We start from the raw sequence: 23,028 nt of genomic DNA, 5'->3' as shown, positions 1-23,028 counted from the left end.
CGTTTGCAACAGATTGGCACCATTTTTGAATGAATTGCAGAACGTCAGATTTTTGCTGAAATTGTGACCACGCGGCTAAGGGATTTTTTCAAAAAAAAATTGTTCAAACGTCGTTGGCTAATTCTGTTTCCGATAATATAAACCCATCTGTTTCCACCGAAAAACCTTTCAGGGGAGCATATGCAACATTTTGGCACCATTTTTGAATGAATTGCAGAACGTCAGATTTTTGCTGAAATTGTGACCGCGCGGCTTAGGGATTTTTTTTAAAAAAAGTTGTTCGGACGTTGAGGGCTAATTCTGTTTCAGTGGAAAAACCCATCTGTTTCCACCGAAAAACCTTTGAGGGGATCGTTTCCAACAGATTGGCACCATTTTTGAATGAATTACAGAACGTCAGATTTTTGATGAAATTGTGACCGCGCAGCTTACGGATTTTTTTTGAAAAAAATGTTCTTCAAACGTCGTTGGCTAATTCTCTTTCCGATAATAAAAACCCATCTGCTTCTATTGAAAAACCTTTCAGGGGAGCATTTGCAACAAATTGGCACCATTTTTGCATGAATTGCAGAACGTCAGATTTTTGCTGAAATTGTGACCGCGCGGCTTAGGGATTTTTTTTTAAAAAAGGTGTTCTGACGTTGAGGGCTAATTCTGTTTCAATGATAAAAACCCATCTGTTTCCACCGAAAAACCTTTGAGGGGATCGTTTGCAACAGATTGGCACCATTTTTGAATAAATTGCACAACATCAGATTTTTGCTGAAATTCTGACCGCGCGGCAAGGGATTTTTTCCAAAAAAAGTTGTTCGGACGTAGAGGGCTAATTCTGTTTCAATGAGAAAAACCCATCTGTTTCCACCGAAGAAACTTTGAGGGGATCGTTTGCAACAGATTGGCACCATTTTTGAATGAATTGCAGAACGTCAGATTTTTGCTGAAATTGTGACCGCGCGGCTTAGGGATTTTTTAAAAAAAAAGTTGTTCGGACGTTGAGGGCTAATTCTGTTTCAGTGATAAAAACCCATCTGTTTCCACCGAAAAACCTTTGAGGGGATCGTTTGCAACAGATTGGCACCATTTTTGAATGAATTACAGAACGTCAGATTTTTGCTGAAATCGTGACCGCGCGGCTTAGGGATTTTTTCAAAAAAAAGTTCTTCGAACGTTGAGGGCTAATTCTGTTTCAATGAGAAATACCCATCTGTTTCCACCGAAAAACCTTTCAGGGGAGCATATGCAACATTTTGGCACCATTTTTGAATGAATTGCAGAACGTCAGATTTTTGCTGAAATTGTGACCGCGCGGCTTAGGGATGTTTTTTTAAAAAAAGTTGTTCAGACGTCGTTGGCTAATTCTCCTTCCGATAATAAAAACCCATCTGTTTCTACCGAAAAGCTTTCAGGGGAGCATTTGCAACAAATTGGCACCATTTTTGCATGAATTGCAGAACGTCAGATTTTTGCTGAAATTGTGAAAGCGCGGCTTAGGGATTTTTTTTAAAAAAAGTTGTTCAGACGTTGAGGGCTAATTCTGTTTTAATGATAAAAACCCATCTGTTTCCACCGAAAAACCTTTGAGGGGATCGTTGCAACAGATTGGCACCATTTTTGAATGAATTGCAGAACGTCAGATTTTTGCTGAAATTGTGACCGCGCGGCTTAGAGATTTTTTTGAAAAAAATGTTCTTCAAACGTCGTTGGCTAATTCTGTTTCCGATAATATAAACCCATCTGTTTCCACTGAAGAACCTTTCAGGGGAGCATTTGCAACAGATTGGCACCATTTTTGAATGAATTGCAGAACGTGAGATTTTTGCTGAAATTGTGACCGCGCGGCTTAGGGATTTCTTTTTTAAAAAGTTGTTCAGACATCGTTTTCTAATTCTCCTTCCAATAATAAAAACCCATCTGTATCTACCGAAAAACCTTGCTGAAATCATGACCGCGCCATAGGGATTTTTTCAAAAAAACTTCTTCGGACGTTGAGGGCTAATTCTGTTTCAATGATAAAAACCCAGATTGGCACCATTTTTGAATGAATTACAGAACGTCAGATTTTTTTGAAATTATGACCGCGCGGCTTAGGGATTTTTTTAAAAAAAAGTTGTTCGGACGTTGAAGGCTAATTCTGTTTCAATGATAAAAACCCATCTGTTTCCACCGAAAAACCTTTGAGGGGATCGTTTCCAACAGATTGGCACCATTTTTGAATGAATTGCAGAACGTCAGATTTTTGCTGAAATTGTGGCTTGGGGATTTTTTAAAAAAAAAGTTGTTCAGATGTCGTTGGGTAATTCTCCTTCCGATAATAAAAACCCATCTGTTTCCACCGAAAAACCTTTGAGGGGATCGTTTCCAACAGATTGGCACCATTTTTGAATGAATTACAGAACGTCAGATTTTTGCTGAAATCGTGACCGCGCGGCTTACGGATTTTTTTTGAAAAAAATGTTCTTCAAACGTCGTTGGCTAATTCTCTTTCCGATAATAAAAACCCATCTGTTTCCACTGAAGAACCTTTCAGGGGAGCATTTGCAACAGATTGGCACCATTTTTGAATGAATTGCAGAAAGTCAGATTTTTGCTGAAATTGTGACCGCGCGGCTTAGGGATTTTTTTTTTTAAAAAAGTTGTTCAGACGTCGTTGGGTAATTCTCCTTCCGATAATAAAAACCCATCTGTTTCTACCGAAAAACCTTTCAAGGGAGCACTTGCAACAGATTGGCACCATTTTTGAATGAATTGCAGAACGTCAGATTTTTGCTGAAATTGTGACCGCGCGGCTTAGGGATTTTTTCCAAAAAAAGTTGTTCGGATGTTGAGGGCTAATTCTGTTTCAATGATAAAAACCCATCTGTTTCCACCGAAAAACCTTTGAGGGGATCGTTTCCAACAGATTGGCACCATTTTTGAATGAATTGCAGAACGTCAGATTTTTGCTGAAATTGTGACAGCTTGGCTTAGGGATTTTTTCAAAAAAATGTTGTTCGGACGTTGAGGGCAAATTCTGTTTCAATGAGAAATAGCCATCTGTTTCCACCGAAAAACCTTTCAGGGGAGCATATGCAACATTTTGGCACCATTTTTGAATGAATTGCAGAACGTCAGATTTTTGCTCAAATTGTGACCGCGCGGCTTAGGGATTTTTTCCAAAAAAAGTTGTTCGGATGTTGAGGGCTAATTCTGTTTCAATGATAAAAACCCATCTGTTTCCACCGAAAAACCTTTCAGGGGATCTTTTGCAACAGATTGGCACCATTTTTGCATGAATTGCAGAACGTCAGATTTTTGCTGAAATTGTGACCGCGCGGCTTAGGGATTTTTTTAAAAAAAAGTTGTTCAGACGTCGTTGGCTAATTCTCCTTCCGATAATAAAAACCCATCTGTATCTACCGAAAAACCTTTGAGGGGAGCATTTGAAACAAATTGGCACCATTTTTGAATGAATTGCAGAACGTCAGATTTTTGCTGAAATTGTGACCGCGCGGCTTAGGGATTTTTGAAGAAATGTTGTTCGGACATTGAGGGCTAATTCTGTTTCAATGATAAAAACCCATCTATTTCCTCCGAAAAACCTTTCAGGGGAGCTTTTGCAACAGTTTGGCACCATTTTTTAATGAATTGCAGAACCTCAGATTTTTGCTGAAGTTGTGACCGCGAGGCTTCGGGATTTTTTTTAAAAAAAAGTTGTTCAAAGGTCGTTGGCTAATTCTCTTTCCGATAATAAAAACCCATCTGTTTCCACCAAAAAACCTTTCAGGGGATCGTTTGCAACAGATTGGCACCATTTTGAAAGAATTGCAGAACCTCAGATTTTTGCTGAAATTGTGACCGCGCGGCTTAGGGATTTTTTGAAAAAAAAGTTGTTCAAATGTCGTTGGCTAATTCTTTTTCCGATAATAAAAACCCATCTGCTTCCACCGAAAAAACTTTCAGGGGATAGTTTGCAACAGATTGGCACCATTTTTGAATGAATTGCAGAACGTCAGATTTTTGCTGAAATTGTAACCGCGCGGCTTAGGGATTTTTTCAAAAAAAAAGTTGTTCAAAGGTCGTTGGCTAATTCTCTTTCCGATAATAAAAACCCATCTGTTTCCACCGAAAAACCTTTGAGTGGATCGTTTGCAACAGATTGGTACCATTTTTGAATGAATTACAGAACGTCAGATTTTTGCTGAAATTGTGACCGCGCGGCTTAGGGATTTTTAAAGAAATGTTGTTCGGACATTGAGGGCTAATTCTGTTTCAATGATAAAAATCCATCTATTTCCTCCGAAAAACCTTTCAGGGGAGCTTTTGCAACAGTTTGGCACCATTTTTGAATGAATTGCAGAATGTCAGATTTTTGCTGAAATTGTGACCCCGAGGCTTAGGGATTTTTTCAAAAAAATATTTTTCTGCCGGTTAAGTTGTCGAGGTCTGATTTCTTGTCCTGTAATAAAAAGACTTCTGTTTCAACCGCCAAACCTTTCAGGGGAGCATTTGCAACCATTGGGCACCAGTTTTCAGTGAATTGCCGAAAGTAAGATTTTTTCTGAAATTGTGACCTCGGGGCTTAGGAATTTTTTCAAAAAAATCTTCTTCCTCCGGTTAAGTTGTTGATTTCTGATTTCTTGTCCTGTGATAAAAAGCCTTCTGTATCGACCGCCAAACCTTTCAGGGGAGCATTTGCAACCGTTGGGCACCATTTCTGAGTAAATTGCCGAAAGTCAGATTTTTTCTGACATTGTGACCCCGGGGCTTAGGGATTTTTTCAAAAAAATATTTTTCTGCCGGTTAAGTTGTTGATTTCTGATTTCTTGTCCTGTGTTAAAACGCCTTCTGTTTTGACCGCCAAACCTTTCAGGGTAGCGTTTCCAACCGTTGGGTACCATTTTTCAGTGAATTGCCGAAAGTCACATTTTTTCTGAAACAGGGATTTTTTTCAAAAAAATCTTCTTCCTCCGGTTAAGTAGTCGAGGGCTGATTTCTTGTGCTGTGATAAAAAGCCTTCTGTTTCGACCGCCAAACCTTTCAGGGGAGCATTTGCAACCGTTGGGTACCATTTTGGAGTGAAGTGCCGAAAGTCAGATTTTTTCTGAAATTGTGACCTCGGGCCCGGCGTAGCGATTTTTTGAAAAAAAAAAACTTCTGCCGGTTATGTTGTCGGCTGATTTCTTGTCCTGTGTTAAAAAGCCTTCTGTTTCGACTGCCAAACCTTTCAGGGGAGCATTTGCAACTGTTGGGCACTGTTTTTGAGTGAATTGCCAAACGTAAGATTTTTTAATGAAATTGTGACCCCGGGGTTTGGAATTTTTTCAAAAAAATATTTTTCTGCTGGTTAAGTTGTCGAGGGCTGATTTCTTGTGCTGTGATAAAAAGCCTTCTGTTTCGACCGCCAAACCTTTCAGGGTGTTGGCTATTTGCAGTATGGTTGCACTGCAGAGAGCTTGCTGGGGAGACCATGCATTAAAAAGGTTCATCATTGTGGAACAAAAACATAAAGCATACTTTGTACATGTCTTTCATCTGTAACCTTTGGAAGTGCTTTTGTAAAAATGTCCGCAATTTGATTGTCACCTGCAACATATTCAAATGCAACCATTTTGTCAGCAATTAGTTTCTTTACAAACTGCAAACATAATCTTAAGACTCTAGTGTGCTGCATATTGGTTTCTGAACATAGGATAGCAAGTCCACTCTGGGAATCAAGGTAAACTTTTACTGGTAGTGTTACTTGCATCTGTAGGTCTGCAAATACTTGCAGATACCTGAACGCATGCACATAATTCACTCTCTGTTGTGGAGAGACAGATAATGGTTTGTGTCTGGGACTTCCATTCAAATGGACAACCATTATAACAAAACACCATACCAGACACACCCCTGCAATTATTTTGTTCCACTGCATGAGATGCATCGCAGAAAATTTCAAAACCTTTGTCAATACTTGATATAAACTGCAACCTATAATGTTTGGTATGTTTAAGGTACATTACCCCTCTCTTAAGAGCAGAGAAACATTGTTTAGTGGGCTTTTCCACAAATTTTGCCAGAAAGTGAAAAGCATAAGTTATATCTGGTCTTGAGATTCTTTGAATGAAATTTAGCTTGCCTATAGCAGAACAATACAAAGTTTTGTTAGGAAATGGCTTATCTTCACCTGTAAAAGTGAAACCACACACCATGGGCGTTTCCTTCCCATTTGCATTTTCTAAATGTAGCATTTCAACAAGATCATCAATTTTTGCAATTTGATGAACCAGAAAAGATCCATTTTTGCCTTTCTCAATTTGCATGGATAAGTAATTTTTAGCTATGCCTAATTCCACCACATCAAATTTCTTCTGTAACTGTGAAACTACCTTTTCATATTCCTGTTTAGTTTTTGTAGAAATTAACACGTCATCTACATACACACAGTTTGCCCTTTCCTTTATAAACACACAGTTGTCTGCCTTTCCTTGTGAAAAACCAATATCCAGCAATTCTTTTGCTAAAGTTTGGTGTCAATTCCTTCCACTTTGGTGCAGACCATAAAGGGATTTATTTAATTTGCATACCAAACCTTCAGCGGCGTCTATGCCTTCAGGGACACGCATAAAAATTTGTTCTTTCAAATCTGCAAACAAATGTGCAGTTTTTATATCTAGGTGATAAACAGAATGTCCACGTTGTGATGCATCTTTTAACAAAAGTTTAACTGTTTCATATTTTACACTTGGTGAATAACACAAATCATAATCTTCGCCTGGAATTTGTTGAAAACCCCTAGCAACTAATCTTGCTTTGTACCTTACAACTTCATTTTTGTCATTCATTTTACCTCTATAAACCCATTTTGAATCAATAAGTCTCATATCTGGGGTTTGTGGTACAAGAGACCAAGTGTTATGCTCTTTTAAAGAAGCGATCTCAGAGTTCATAGCTTTGTACCAATTTGCAGCTTGGTGCTTAGGTAAATTCTGAATATCATTGTAGCTTTTTGGCTCAAAAACTGCCTTATTGGCACACACAGTATTAAAATGTTCATCTGCAAAACGTTGTGGCTTCTTCCTCTTTCTATCTGAACGTCTCAGTCCGGAAGGAGAGTCAGACTCCTCAGACTTAATGGGACTAAGTGAACTACTAGTTTCAGGTTGTAAATCATCATTGTCAGACTGAAGAGGTGCCTGTAGGCTAAGCTCACGGTCAGAAAACTCAAGATAATCTAACCTCTCCTCGGGTGCCTGTGACTTTAAATCATCAAACAAATTATCAGATTCAACAGGCTTTTCGTCTTTTTCCATTAATTCAGAAGCACCATTTCCTGCTGCTGCTGCTGCTGCTGCTTCTTCCTCTTCTTCCTCAGTATTATCTATACTGTTAGTATCTTGGAAAATAGCAACGCCATTCCAATTTACAGTTTTTATCGTGCTTCTGGTAATATGAAATTTGCCAGTTGCTGGTATGTAAATTCTGTACGCCCCCTGCTGGTAGCCCATTAATTTTCCCTGAACACTATGCTCACCCAATTTCTGCTTAGCGGGATAATGCATAATTACATCTGAACCCCAAGTGCGTAGGTATTTCAGATTAGGGCGTTTTTTAAACAGCTTCTCATAGGGGGTGACATCTAAACCAGAATGATAGCTGTGATTTCTAACATAACAAAACACATTAAGTGCTTCAGCCCAAAAGTCTTTGGGCAGATTAGCATCGTGCAGATAAGTTTTAACCCCTGCCTGCAAGTCACACTGCACAACTTCTACAAGCCCATTTTGCCAGGGACTTCGGGGGCAAGATAACTCATGAGTAGTCCCCTGCACTTCCAGGAATTTCTCAAAATCCTCAGAAACAAATTCCCCGCCCCGGTCAGAAAACAGGTTCTTAATAGGTTTGTTAAAATGCGTTTTTACCCAGTTGCAAAAAACTTCTCAAATGCTGGGGACTTCTCAGCTATTGAATAAGTCCAACAATATCTACTATACTGGTCTATGAGAGTAAGCCAGTACTTAGAACCTCCTAAGGATGGTGGGAGTAGCCCAACTAAATCACAATGTACACATTACCAATTTCCTCTTCGAAAGAAATAAACAAACTTCGATCATTGCAAACTTGGTGAGATGCTCCTGAGTCCACAATAAAAGAATTCCACTTGGCACCTTTAATTATTTTACGATCTGTAGTCCGAGCGTGAAAAGCTCGCGGCTCATTTCTGTCTTTACGATACAATGTCGGCTGCTGGGCTGACGACCGTGACTGACGAACAGAAACAGACTTGGGAGTACTTTGCTTTCTTTTGGATCTGCAGTCCTTTGCAAAATGTCCCTGCTTATTGCAGAACCAACAACGCTTGGCAGCTTTAAATGCAGTCGTATCACCACAAGTTTGCATATGGCGTTCCTCATTCTTTCTGGAAATAGGAGTGCTTATGGCACAAGCCTCCCTTCTATCCAACTCGCCCATTAATCTTGCCGTCACCCCTTCCACAGTTAATTGTGCTGGCGGAACGGCAGATATCTGGCTAGCTATAACATCAAAGTCCTTATTAAGGGAACAAAGAATGATAAATACATACTGAATATCAGGTATGTCCATGTCCCTTCGAATTAATTCGCCGCGTATTGCCTCCAGACGTCTCAAGTGTGCTGCCAAATCACCACCAGGCTGCAACTTAGTCTGGTACAACTGCTTGAAAAACGTCAATGCAGACGCTGACTCTTTTCTAACATGCACTGCTGCAAGACTGTCCCACATTTCTTTGGCAGTTTTCTTATTCCTTATATAGACTACTTGCTGGTCGCAGACTGCCAAATTAATTATCGCCCTGGCTTTTGCATCTCCTTTTGACCAAGCATTAGTTACAGGGTCAGGAGGGTCATCAGTTACATGGGTCCATACTTCTCTAGAGGTCAAAAGCGCCTCCACCCGAAAAGACCATAAACTATAGTTCTCATCTGTCAGCTGTGGGAAGACCAGAGCCTTCTCAGCTTCAGGAACCCGGTCAACCATTCTGGAACTCTTCCAGACCCACAGAACTACGCTAACAGGAGAAGGAGTTTTCAAACCTTTCTCAGAGTCCAAAAATATGCAGTCATCCACTCAGCAGCTGGGCCCATAACCAAAGATGTTGGCTTTTTGCAGTATGGTAGCACTGCAGAGAGCTTGCTGGGGAGACCATGCATTAAAAAGGGACTCAAAAATAACTTAAACAAGGTTTTAGTAGCAAAAACAAAAACTCCATTTACACTAAATACATCAACAACAAACCAGACCCAACCACCAACCCATCCCCCAGGGTAATGGGAGAGCTAGGTGCTGCTCCTTATATACTACACCCAAATGCTGACACACCTTAATCAATACAACTCAGCAGCACCTGCTATGTTTCACAGCTGTAAAGCTGGGTCTCGTTATCTTGCTCTGGCCCCTTAAAGACACACATCGAGTGGAACAATGATGAACCTTTACATTTAAAGAAACCATTCAACAACGTTAACGCCAGAGAATGGCTCTGCTCCTTAAGGCTGAGGTTCTCCCCTTGCTAGTTTTTCGGCCAGACATTTTAAAATGGATTTTAAATGGTTTGGTTTGGGGGAAACCCCATAAATGTGCTGCCCTGGGCTCTGAACTCAGGATCCCCACCTGAGCTTGGGACAACTCACGCCTCCTGTTCTCCCTCAGTTTTCTCTGGCGTCTGGACTGCCTCAAGTTGCCAAGAGCGCAATCCTTCACCCGTCCTCCGAGTGCACTGCTCCAGAAGTCCTCTGCCCACAACTTTATTGGTTACAGGTGATGAGCGGTATTGGCTTAGGCATTGGTCCTATCTGACTATCCGGTTTCAGCCTGCTTGCTCGAAGATCCGGAAGGGTTAACACCAGCAGGGGGAGCCCTGCTGATGTACATCAACTAGGCATTCCCCTGGGGACACCGCTCGGGTGCGTGCCTTGGGCCCTGGCCTCCATAGGTTTCAGACGAGGCCACGCCCCCGGAATCCTTTACCGGACTACCCTTCAATATCCGGGGGAGGTGATGGCGCTCCTCCCCCCATACCCATACCAATGCCTAACCGCCACTCAAGCAAAGCTCGTCGCCAATACCCTCAGACCTGCAACCAATCCCTAATCCCCGCAGATATGTCAGCCAACCAAACATTGTTTCCCGCATTGGAAAGATGCACGCCATCCTCGTGGTAGAGGGTCACCTTGCTGAACTGGATGGTTGGGGTGGTCAATGGCCCCCCCAGGGCTGCCACTCTACGCGCAACTGAGCGTTCCAGGATCATTCTGGATTTGTTCATAGCAAAAGGGCATTGGCAGTCCCTCCAAGTGCACCTTTCCAACAGTGATGACCAAATTATGACTAAATTTGGGAAAGAAATCCTCAGATCATCAAAATCATCGAAAATGTTCCACATTAAGTCCACACCATTCCAGTAGGCCAAATCATTTTCACCCAACTGAATGACAAGGGCATCTGATGGGCCTTTCACGGCAGCTCTAGCTTTTACTGCTGGCAGAAATTCCGCCGAACGCATTCCACGGCGAGTGATTCAGGAGATTTCAACATTTTTTGCCAGATCTAACCCGCACCCCTGGCCACGGCTGACAGCACCATTTCTGGCCCAGTGGACGATACTATTGCCTATGATCCAAACGCGCACAACCACGTCACCTAAAAGGAAAAGAGCATAACAAGGAGGGGTCAGTGGTGATGAAAACAGTCATAAAGGCCTCCAAATGTACCCTTTAAAAGCATCTGAATCCCATCGACCCAGATCCTTTATCCTTTCAGCCGGAAGGCCTAAGTGTACCGCTGTAGTGGCTGCCCCGATCTGAAATGAGTGGGCCACAAATTCAGCTGGGGGAAAACCGCAAGCAGCAATTGCCTTACGCATAATGCATGTAAACTGATGTCTTGTAAGGCGGGAGCCATCTGCATGTAGGAAAAATGGTCCAGGGGTATTTGCGTCCTTTACTGGACATGGCCCTTTCTTTTGAGTTGCTATAAGCTGAATTAGGGCCCTTTTACCTAGCTGATCAGTTTTTGAGCTCCGGATATGGAGAACTAGATCTGAGCGAGATAATGTCACATCCTTTAAGAGGATCCCACGTGCAACAGAATCTGGCTGGTCGTCACAAACCATCTCGCATATTCACAAGGCGCCGAAAAAGGTGATGGAGTAAGCTGCTGAAAATAGGCGTGCTTCATACTTTGACCAACAAATGGCCCTTAGTTTTTTATGGATTTGACATAGGATGTCGAAGGTTATGGGTCTTCTACCATCGGTGCTGGGAGGCTGAAGCTTGCACCAGCCCTCCAGCGCCTTCCGCACCAGAAAATCAGCACAAGGGTCTACCGAGTACATGGCCTTACGAAAGAAGGAGATCGCTGCAGACTGTATGTTAAGTGTCTTTGCTGTGCGGCCCAACCCTCGTAAATGCACCAGGTATTTTAGCACCTCTGCATTTTTAGGGGGGGGTGTTATGCCTATCATTCTCTATTTTATTACGGAACGCCAAAAAATCTGACCAAGCCTTTTTATATGATCTGTTGATGGGGCAACAGATGCTAATACTCCCTTCAGGACTTCTTGCTCCCAAGGCTCCCAAGGTGCTCCGGAAATGGTTGTGGCAGTTGCTGTGCTTCTGGCGCCAACGAACGGAAGGGATCCATCTGGAAATGAGATAGAGCATCCGTGATGTCGTTATTAACTGCTGCTACAAACTTAGCCGAGAAATAAAGGTTTAGTTTTAGGCACAAAAGGACAAAGGATCTCAGCAGGGCTGCCACCCTTGGGGAATGCAATGACTGTTTTGACAGGACTAAGACAACCGCCTTGTTGTCTGTCCAGAAGCCTACCCAGTGATTTTGAACTCCTCTACCCACAAGTGTACTGCAACCACGATTGGAAAAAAATATAGGAAGGTGAGGTCACGCATTATAGGCTTACCCTGCCAGGTTGTAGCCCAAGGTTGCGCACACCACTGTGCTTTAAAATAGACGCCAAACCCTAAGGAACCTGCGGTGTCAGACTGTACCTGAAAAGTCAGCCTGAAGCGACAGATTGTCTTGCCACGAGAATAAAGTCATAAAGATAATGTCCCACCCCTTCGGAACCAGTTTTAAAGTGAAGAGCCCAGTCCAGAAATGTGCTAAAGGTCTCAAAGGCTGCACATGCTACTGAGCATCCCATGGGCATGGCTTTATCTATAAAATACGCCCCTTCAAATTTAAAACCCAGCCAAAGGAAGTTGTTCGGGTGAACTGGAAGAAGACGAAAGGCAGACTCAATGTCACACTTAGCTAACAGGGCTCCCCTGTGGAATCTCCGAATAAGCTTTACAGCTTGGTCAAAGGAGGCATACTTCACGGAACACAGTTCCTGTGGTATTGCATCATTAACCGAACTCCCCCTTGGATAGGAAAGCTGGCCCGGGGATGACACGGCCAAGGATTCCCCAGATCGCGTGGGGCTGGGAGCCAGAAGCCCACAACAACACCTCCTCCCGAGGTCGGAAATGTCTTTCCGAAATGGCCTTTGGAAGGTAGTTTTGATGTGGAATTGAGCCGCCTAGTTTGTGTCTCAGTAACCAGGGACCCAGGAGGCCACCCAGATCAATTTCCCTATATTGATCAGTGGTATAATGCTTGCATGGAAAATCCTCCATGGGTGAAGAAGTGCAAAGGCGACACCTGCCAGATTTTAGCAGTGAAGCAGGAGGCCCTGAAAAACATAGATAAACCCAAGCCTCCAGCCCTGCTAAGAAGATATACCAGGGCCACCCAGAAGAGGAGGATTTTCTCCTTCCGCCTCCATATGCCCCTTTGGCCAGGATTGTGCCATCACCTCCAGTCCAGCCACCCACTGCAGTCCAATTATTACAAGCTCCATCTAGCATTCCGGATGTGCCCTCCTTGCCAGCCCTAGTGCTGGTATGAAATCAAGCCCAAATTGCCCATGTCCAAGCCCCCCTCCAGGAAAAGGAGATTATAGGAGCTTCAGCATTGGAGGCCCTGGGAGCTGTGGGAAGAGCCAAACCTGGAGAAGTGGCCGCAACTCCAACCTGGGGTGACATCAGCAACTCCATAGGCACTCCAGCCATTGAGAGAAAGTCAGGTCTGTGGGCAGTTGTGGATGCAAGAAGTGATACTGGAAAGAAGTTAGTAATAAAGATGAAGGAAAGTGATGCAACAAGCCCCCCCATGCCACCTCCACCTAAAGGAGGACATTACCTTCGTAAAAAGAAGAGGGGCCAAGCCCTGATGTTCCCTTTGAGAGCAGTTTTGGTACCCCAAGAGCCCAGGCCCACAGATGATCAGGGCCGACCCACCAGTGCATGGCCCACAGGTTCTGTTACCTTGCAATATGTGCGATTCACTACTTCTGACCTGCTAAGCTGGAAAACCTATACCCTGCCTTTTTCTGAAAAGCTTCAAACTATGCAGGACCTAATGGACTCACTCATGGTAACCCATCTGCCCACGTGGCAAGATTGCAGGCATCTTTTAATGAGCCTCTTCACTGCTGAGGAAAGAAGGAGAATAGATGCCGCTGCAGAGCGAAACCTAATGGGGGAGGTGCCACCAGCAGAGCCAAACCCTGATGGATGGGTATGTACTCGGTACCCCCTTACAGATTCTAACAGGCTTGGACTGGCACCAACTAGCCTCAACTGGTTCAAACGGGCCTAGACCTGCTCACAGCTATCTGCCAATCACCCATTCCCACCACCCTTCTGAGTAATACCCCTCCCCACCTTCTCACTATATAGAAGGGTCTGGAAACTTCTGTTTCAGTGTATCTGAAGAAGTGTGCATGCACACGAAAGCTCATACCAAGAACTGACTTAGTTGGTCTTTAAGGTGCTACTGGAAGGAATTTGTTTTGTTTTGACTATGGCAGACCAACACGGCTACCTATCTGCCACTTGGAACTGTTCAAACCAGCTTGGAACTGCTCAAACCAGCCTCAGCCGGTTGAAACTGGCCGAGACCGGTTTAAACTGGCCTTGACCAGTTCAAACCAGCTTGGAACTGCTCAAACTGACCTAGACTGGTTCAAACCAGCCTAGACCTGTTGCAACCAGTCTGAGCTAGTTCCAACCAGTCTGGGCCAGTTCAAACTTGTCTGGGCAAGTTGCAACCCGCCAGAACCTTTTCCAACTGGTTTGGGCTGGATTGAACCTGCTTGGACTGGATCCAACTAGTATGAACTGGTTCTAAACGGTCTGGGCTGGTTCCAAGCGACAGTCTTTTTCGAACAGGCCTGGACCTTTTCTAACCAGTTTGGGCGAGTTTCAGATGACCTGCACCTGCTCCTACTGGCCTGGACCTTCTTGAGGATGTCTGGAACTGTTCAAAGTGGCTTGGGATGGATCAAACCAGCCTAGACCTGTTTAAACCAGCTTGGACCAGCAGAAAGAGGCCTAGACCAGTTCAAACTGGCCTAGACCGTTTCAAACCAGCTTGGACCGGTTCAAACCGGCCTAGACTTGTTCAAACCGGCTTGGACCAGTTCCAAATGGCCTGGACCTGTTCCAACCAGCTTGGGCCAGTTTCAAATGACCTGCACCTGCTCCAACTGGTCTGGACCTGCTCCAACCTGTCTGGGCCGGTCCCAATCCATTTGGACCTGTTCAAACTGGCTTGGGCCAATTCAAACTGGCTTGGGCCGGTTCAAACCGGCCTAGACCTGTTCACACTGGATTGGACTGACACAAACCGGCCTAGTCTTTAAATTTAATCCATTCCTCCTGGTACTTCTCCTGGTACTCTTCCGGTCAGGTTGGCTAGCTCCGAACAGTCCATCATCTTCATCTGCCATTCCTCCACTGTTGGCACTTCTTGTGTTTTCCAGTTCTTGGCTATTAAAATATGAGCTGCAGTTGTGGCATACAAAAACAATTTAACATCTTTCTTCGGCAGTTCTAAACTTGTTATTCCAAGAAGAAAGGCCTCTGGTTTCTTAATCAATGTATATTTCAACATTTTTTTTCAATTCATTATAAATCTTTTCCCAGAAGTCTTTCATCTTGGGGCAGGTCCACCACATATGAAAAAGGTACCTTCTTTTTCTTACATTTGCAGCATAGATTATCACTATTATGATATATCTTTGCTAATTCTACAGGGGTTAAGTTGTTGGGATACTGCCAGGGAGACAAAGGCCATCATGCCCCCACGTCGTCTCCAGACGATCCATCAACCTCCCGTAGAAACGCAGTATCAGTCAATTAGTGACACAAGCCTCAGAAACAGCTGTCCACAATCCAAGGACTCGTGCACGCCCTTTCACAGAGTGTCCACAACGAAAGATGCACTCAGGAGAGCATATTTACAACTTTATTCCGCGTTGGTCAGAACAAAGAAAAACATGACTGACTGCCTGCGTGTCGAGGCACAGAGGGAAACAACAGCTATATACAAAACAGAAACGTCCTGTGAGCCGGACGTACGCAGGCTGTGACACAACAACCTGCTCCCTTTTTAAGGTGGAACGGAAATATCCTAACGTAAGAACCATCTATATATCATTTTCATAATGTTTTCCTTTAACACCGTACATGCAGTGAACTTGACCCCTTTCCTCCACAACTTTCCCAGTCTTCAAACATTATATTATGTCCCACATCTTTTGACCAGTCTATCAACACAGATTTAACTTGTTCATCCTATATGTATGCCATTCCAACAATAGATTACACTGGTCAACAACAAATTTGTTGTCTGCGTTTTTTCAGTTGATTTAGGACGAATCTGATGCGCTGAATCCCAAAATCACATGGTTTTGCTCAGGTCAAGTTTTTGAGCTATGGCCACATGTCGGTTTTTTACGTTTTTGTTCACATGTACGCTTGTGTGGAGCATTTTAGAAGTTGGTGGAGGTAAAATGCCATGTCGAATAATTGTTTTGATTGGAAATGATTATTTTAATGACAAGAAGTATTCAGGTCCAATAGTTCTGGGTGATTATGTCGAAAAGGGATCAGTTCGAAGTCATAAAACCTCGAAATCTTCCATAAATTGGTGCGGCAAAGCATAAAGTTGGGGGATCAAATCTAAGTTAATCCTGATCTTCAATCAGCACGTTGTCCTGTAGCTGTGATGAAATTCCAGTGCCTATCTTCGGAGAACTTCCTGACATTAGTGACGAAGATGCCTCCAGTGTTGAAGGACATGAAGAAAAAGAAGTGGTTCTTGAAGATGATGCTCCACATCCATTTTCCCAAAAGGAGTTGAATGATCTAGTTCGCAACCTCAGCTTGTCAAAGGACTCTGCCGAACTGTTGGCATCCAGATTGAAGGAAAAAAACCTCCTCTCTGACAGTGCTCGCATCAGCTTCTTCCGCAACAGGCATCAAGAGTACCTCCATTTTTTCTCAGAAGAGAAGGACTTGGTGTACTGTGCAGATATTGCGCAGCTTCTGCTCAAGCTTGGAGTGCCACAGTACGAACCCAAAGATTGGAGACTGTTCATTGACAGCAGCAAGCGATCACTGAAATGTGTTCTGCTACACAACGGCAACCAGTTTGCCTCTATACCCCTGGCTCACCCGAGTACACTGAAGGAGAACTATGAAGCGGTGAAGTATGTGCTGGAGAAAATTGGTTATGATCAGCATAAGTGGTTTATTTGTGTTGACCTGAAGATGGTGAACTTTTTGTTGGGACAACAGTCTGGCTTCACCAAGTACCCATGTTTTCTGTGCATGTGGGATAGTAGGGACCGTGCTCAGCATTACACGAAGAAGGACTGGCCTGTGCGGGAGGAATTGGTGCCTTGCAAAGAAAGGAACGTCATCAACGACCCTCTGGTGGACAGAGACAGAATACTCTTCCCACCGCTGCACATCAAGCTCGGCTTAATCAAGCAGTTCACCAAGGCTCTGGACAAGGATGGTGACTGCTTCACTTACTTGTGCCAGGCTTTTCCAGGATTGACCATGGAGAAGTTGAAAGCTGGCATCTTTGACGGTCCTCAGATCCGTCAGCTCATCAGAGATCCAGGGTTCGGAAAGTCAATGAACGAAGTGGAACTGGAAGCGTAGAAGGCATTTGTTCTGGTAGTGAAGAACTTTCTTGGCAACAATAAGGCCAGAAACTACGCAGAACTTGTCAACAACATGCTGACTGCTTTCAGAAACCTGGGCTGCAACATGAGCGTAAAGATGCACTACCTATTTTCACATATGGACCGGTTTCCTGAGAATCTGGGTTCAATGAGTGACGAGCAGGGGGAGAGATTCCATCAGGACATGAAAGAGATGGAGACCAGGTATCAGGGTCGCTGGGACACAGTCATGATGGCTGACTACTGTTGGACTCTGAAGAGAGACCTCCCTGCCGCTGAGCATTCCAGGAGTTCCAAGAAACGGAAGTTCAAGCCCTGAAGTTTGAAAAATGGTGTACTTACGTGTACTTACCTTTATCAATGCCCACCATTCAGTTTACCATAAACCTGACCTGATGGAGAGAAACAGATGCCATTTCCTGATTCAGCAGTGCAAAAATACCCTAAATCAGTTGTAGAAATCTAGACAACATTCAAAAAGTAAAAAATTCGTAGCCTCCATATGTCCGACAGATCATATTTATCTGTCATGTCAAAAAAAGTCTTTGGCAGTCTGCCAGCATTCTGGGATTTCTGTCCTTGTGCTTTATCCATAAGCGTTGATGCTACCCCATTCAGATCTCCCATTAAAATCAATTTATAATCCAAATATTCCATACATTTTAAATCCAGATTCTTGAAAAAATCTACTTTGCCGTCATTCGGTGCATAAATTCCCGACAAAAGAAATTTATCGCCTTGTGCTGTAATTTCAACTGCAATGTATCTCCCCTCCTCATCCTTAAATAGCATTTTGGGATTCCATTTTTCTTTAACATAGAAAACCACTCCTCTTTTTTTAACTTTATCTGATGAAATAAATTCCTGTCCAAGTTTCTTATTTTGAAGGATCTTTCTATGAAGTCTAATAACATGTGGTTTCTTGTAAGCAAATTATATCCAGATTCTGTTTTACCAAAACATGGTAAGCTTGGTTTCTTTTTCAGCGTGAGTTCAAACCATTTACATTCCATGAGTAAATTTTTAAAGCCATCTTGACTTTTTAAGGAGTCGCTGCCCCTGCCCCCAATGGATGGGAGCTTTCCAGTCCAAGTTCCTTTGCGTTTTTCTCCAAGAATCTCTCTTTCTCCCCAACAGTCTTAATTATTTGCTTTCTCCCTTGAAATTTGAAAGAGAGACCTTCCGGGAACACCCACCTAAAAAAGATGTTTTTCCTTCTTAGAGCACTGGCCAATTCTGCGTAGTTATTTCTCAGGGCCAAAAAATGTTTCGGGATCTCTTTAAACAAAATAATCAATTTGTCCTCAATCTTTAAACTTTTTTTGTAGTGGTGACCTAAAATAATATCTCTTTGCTCTTTGGTCTTAAAAATTACCATACAGTTATGTGTAATAGAGTCCTTAGAGTGCTTTTTTTGGTCCAAATCTATAGGCCTTATCAATCCAGGAATTGAATTCTTCTTTTGGAAGATCCCAACAAGCTGAAAAGTCATCAATTAGCCAGTCCTTCAAATTGTCCTGCTTTTTCTGTGGTACCCCTCTCAATCTCAAATGGCTTTCCCTCTCTTTCAACTGTAGAAATGCAATTGAATTTGAGGCTTCTTGCTGTGTTCTCTCCAGGTCAGAAACTCTCTGTTTCCAATTGCGTCAATCCTAGTTCATGACCTGATATATCTGTCTTGTTGTTGTTTAGTCATTTAGTCGTGTCCGACTCTTCGTGACCCCATGGGCCAGAGCACGCCAGGCACTTCTGTCTTCCACTGCCTCCCACAGTTTGGTCAAAGTCATGCTGGTAGCTTCGAGAACACTGTCCAGCCATCTCATCCTCTGTCATCCCCTTCTCCTTGTGCCCTCCATCTTTCCCAACATCAGGGTCTTTTCCAGGGAGTCTTCTCATGAGGTGGCCAAAGTATTGGAGCCTCAGCTTCATGGACCCTTCATTGATCACTGCCTCCCCTTCATGGATCACTGCCTTGCCGTGGCGAAGGGGCTTGAAAAACTCAGAGAAGCTATGAACTATGCCGAGCAGGGCCACCCAAGATGGACAGGTCATAGTGGAGAGTTTTGACCAAACGTGATCCACCTGGAGGAGGAACCGGCAAGCCACTCCAGTATCCCTGCCACGAAAACTCCATGGACAAAGGGAACAGGCATATAAAAGTTATGACGCTGGAAGATGAGCCCCTCAGGTCGGAAGGCGTCCAACATGCTATAGGGGAAGAGCGGAGGACAAGTACAAGTAGATTCAGAGCTGATGAAGCGGCTGGGCCAAAGCCGAAAGGACGCTCAGTTGTGGATATGCCTGGAAGTAAAAGGAAAGTCCAATGCTGTAAAGAAAAATATTGCATAGGAACCTGGAATGCAAGAACCATGAACCTTGGTAAGTTGGATGTGGTCAAAAATGAGATGGCAAGAATAAATATTGACATCCTGGGCATCAGTGAACTAAAATGGATGACAATGGGCGAATTCAGTTTGGATGACCATCATATCTACTACTCGGGCAAGAATCCCGTAAAAGAAATGGAATGGCCCTCATAGTCAACAAAAGAGTGGCAAGAGCTGTACTGGGATGCAATCTCAAAAATGATAGAATGATCTCGATATGAATCCAAGGCAGACCTTTTAACATCACAGTAATCCAAGTTTATGCACCAACTACTGGTGCTGAAGAAACAGAAATTGACCAATTCTATGAAGACTTACAACACCTTATAGAAGTGAAACCAAAGAAGGATGTTCTTCTCATTATAGGGGATTGGAATGCTAAAGTAGGGAATCAAGAGATAAAAGGAACAACTGGCAAGTTTGGGCTTGGAGTTCAAAACAAAGCAGGGCGAAGGCTAATAGAGTTCTGTTAAGAGAACAAGCTGGTCATCACAAACACACTTTTCCAACAACACGAGAGACAACTCTACACATAGACATCACCAGATGAGCAGCATCGAAATCAGATTCTCTGCAGCCAAAGATGGAGAAGCTCTATACAGTCAGCAAAAACAAGACCTGGAGTTGACTGTGGCACAGATCATCAGCTTCTTATAGCAAAATTCAAGCTGTCCAACGAGGCCTTAAAAATAGCAAGGGAGAGAAGGCAAGCAAAATGCGAGGGAGATAGTGAAAGATACAGGAAATTGAATGCAGATTTCCAAAAAATAGCAAGGAGAGACAAGAAGGCCTTCTTAAACGAGCAATGCAAAGAAATACGGTAAAGGAAAACAACAGAAAGGGAAGAACCAGAGATCTGTTCAAGAAAATTGGAGATATGAAAGGAACATTTTGTACAAAGATTACCATAATAAAGGACAAAAGTGGTAAGGACCTAACAGAAGCAGAAGATATCAAGAAGAGTTGGCAAGAATACACAGAGGAATTATACCAGAAAGATATGGATGGCTCATACATCCCAGGTAGTGTGGCTGGTGACCTTGAGCCAGACATCCTGGAGAGTGAAGTCAAATGGGCCTTAGAAAGCACTGCAAATAACAAGGCCAGTGGAAGTGATGGTATTCCAGCTGAACTATTTAAAATTTTAAAAGATGATGCTGTTAAGGTGCTACACTCAATATGCCAGCAAGTTTGGAAAACTCAGCAGTGGCCAGAGGATTGGAGAAGATCAGTTTACATTCCAATCCCAAAGAAGGGCAGTGCCAAAGAATGCTCCAACTACCGCACAATTGCACTCATTTCACACGCTAACAAGGTTATGCTTAAAATTCTACATGGTAGGCTCAAGCAGTATGTGGACCGAGAACTCCCAGAAGTGCAAGCTGGTTTTAGAAGAGGCAGAGGAACCAGAGACCAAATTGCAAACATAGGCTGGATTGCGTGGTGATTCCCACCCCCTCCCACTGACGGAATAAATAAAGACACAGGACACCAGAATTTAGGTTAATGGGCGAAAAATAGCCACAACTTTATTGATTACAGGTAAGAGCGGTATTGGCTTTAGGCATTGGCCCTATCAGACTAACCAGTATAAAACCGGGAAGGGTTAAGCACCAACAGGGGGAGCCCCCGAGATGCATATCCCTAGGCACTCCCAGAGGGGTTACCGCTCAGGAGCGTGCTTTAGGCCCTAGCCTCCATAGGTTTCGGACGAGGTGACGCCCCCTGGTGTCCTTTAATGAACTACCCTTCAACATTTGGGGGAGGTGATGGCGTTCCTCCCCCCCAACTCATTTGCATAATAATACCCCTGCCAATGCCTAACCGCCCAAACCAAAGGTGTTGTGACATTTTGCTACGAGGTAGGCGAAAAAACCAAGTGGCTTCCAAAATAATGCCAATTAGCCAAGTGGAAAAACTCCTGCCAGGCCCCTTGCGGCGACCAGCCGAAGCCCATAGCAAAGTCCAAATGAAAACCTAAAGGGTAGGTGGGTGGGAAACCACAGCTGCTGAAAGAAAAGAAAGGGGCGAGCACGGGCTGCCCCAACCTTAAATACCCCCCACTAAGCCTGCCCCCGCAACCAGCCAATTGGCTGGTGCTGTGAATGATGAATACTAAAGAATCCCGGGATTCCCCAAGTCCCGTGGGTCTGCAGCCAGCCCTGTGAGGATGTAGATGGGGCGTGAGCCCGCAACCCCCCCTTCTTATGTCGGGAGTGGCTTTATGGAGAAAGCTAGAGAGTTCCAGAAAGACATCTACTTCTGCTTCATTGACTATGCAAAAGCCTTTGACTGTCGACCACAGCAAACTATGGCAAGTTCTTAAAGAAATGGGAGGGCCTGATCACCTCATCTGTCTCCTGAGAAATCTCTATGTGGGACAAGAAGCTACAGTTAGACCTGGATATGGAACAACTGATTGGTTCAAAATTGGGAAAGGAGTACGACAAGGCTGTATATTGTCTCCCTGATTATTTAACTTATATGCAGAATTCATCATGCGAAAGGCTGGGCTGGATGAATCCCTAGCCAGAATTAAGATTGCCAGAAGAAATATCAACAACCTCAGATATGCAGATGACACAACCTTGATGGCAGAAAGTGAGGAGGAATTAAAGAACCTTTTAATGAGGGTGAAAGAGGAGAGCGCAAAATATGGTCTGAAGCTCAACATCAAAAAAACAAAGATCATGGCCACTGGTCCCATCACCTCCTGGCAAATAGAAGGGGAAGAAATGGAAGCAGTGAGAGATTTTACTTTCTTGGGCTCCATGATCACTGCAGATGGTGACAGCAGCCACGAAATTAAAAGACACCTGCTTCTTGGGAGAAAAGCAATGACAAACCTAGACAGCATCTTAAAAAGCAGAGACATCACCTTGCCAACAAAGGTCCATATAGTTAAAGCTATGGTTTTCCCAGTAGTGATGTATGGAAGTGAGAGCTGGACCATAAAGAAGGCTGATCGCTGAAGAATGGATGCTTTTGAATTATGGTGCTGAAGGCTCTTGAGACTCTTGAGAGTCCCATGGACTGCAAGAAGATGCAACCTATCCATTCTGAAGGAAATCAGCCCTGAGTGCTCACTAGAAGGACAGATCCTGAAACTGAGGCTCCAATACTTTGGCCACCTCATGAGAAGAGAAGACTCCCTGGAAAAGACCCTGATGTTGGGAAAGATGGAGGGCACAAGGAGAAGGGACAACAGAGGACGAGATGGTTGGACAGTGTTCTTGAAGCTACCAGCATGAGTTTGACCAAACTGCGGGAGGCAGTGGAAGACAGGAGTGCCTGGCATGCTCTGGTCCAATGGGTCACGAAGAGTTGGACACGACTAAATGACTAAACAACAACAACAGGCCTCTTTCTGCCAGTCCAAGCTGGTTTAAACAGGTCTGGGCTGGTTTGATCAGGCCCAAGCCAGTTTGAACAGTTCCAGACAGCTTCCAGCAGGTCCAGGCCAGTTGGAGCAGGTGCAGGTGATTTGAAACTGGCCCAAGCTGGTTAGAACAGGTCCAGGCCGGTTGGGACAGGTCTATGTCACTTGGAACCAGCCCAGAGCGGTTGGACCAGTTCATACCAGTTGGATCCAGTCCAAGAGGT

The sequence above is a fragment of the Podarcis erhardii genome (assembly GCF_964252035.2).
Source record: "Podarcis erhardii genome assembly, chromosome: 7".
NCBI classification, from domain to species: Eukaryota; Metazoa; Chordata; class Lepidosauria; order Squamata; family Lacertidae; genus Podarcis; species Podarcis erhardii.
The sequence above is the reverse complement of the archived record's forward strand: the minus strand, read 5'-3'. Positions refer to the sequence as shown.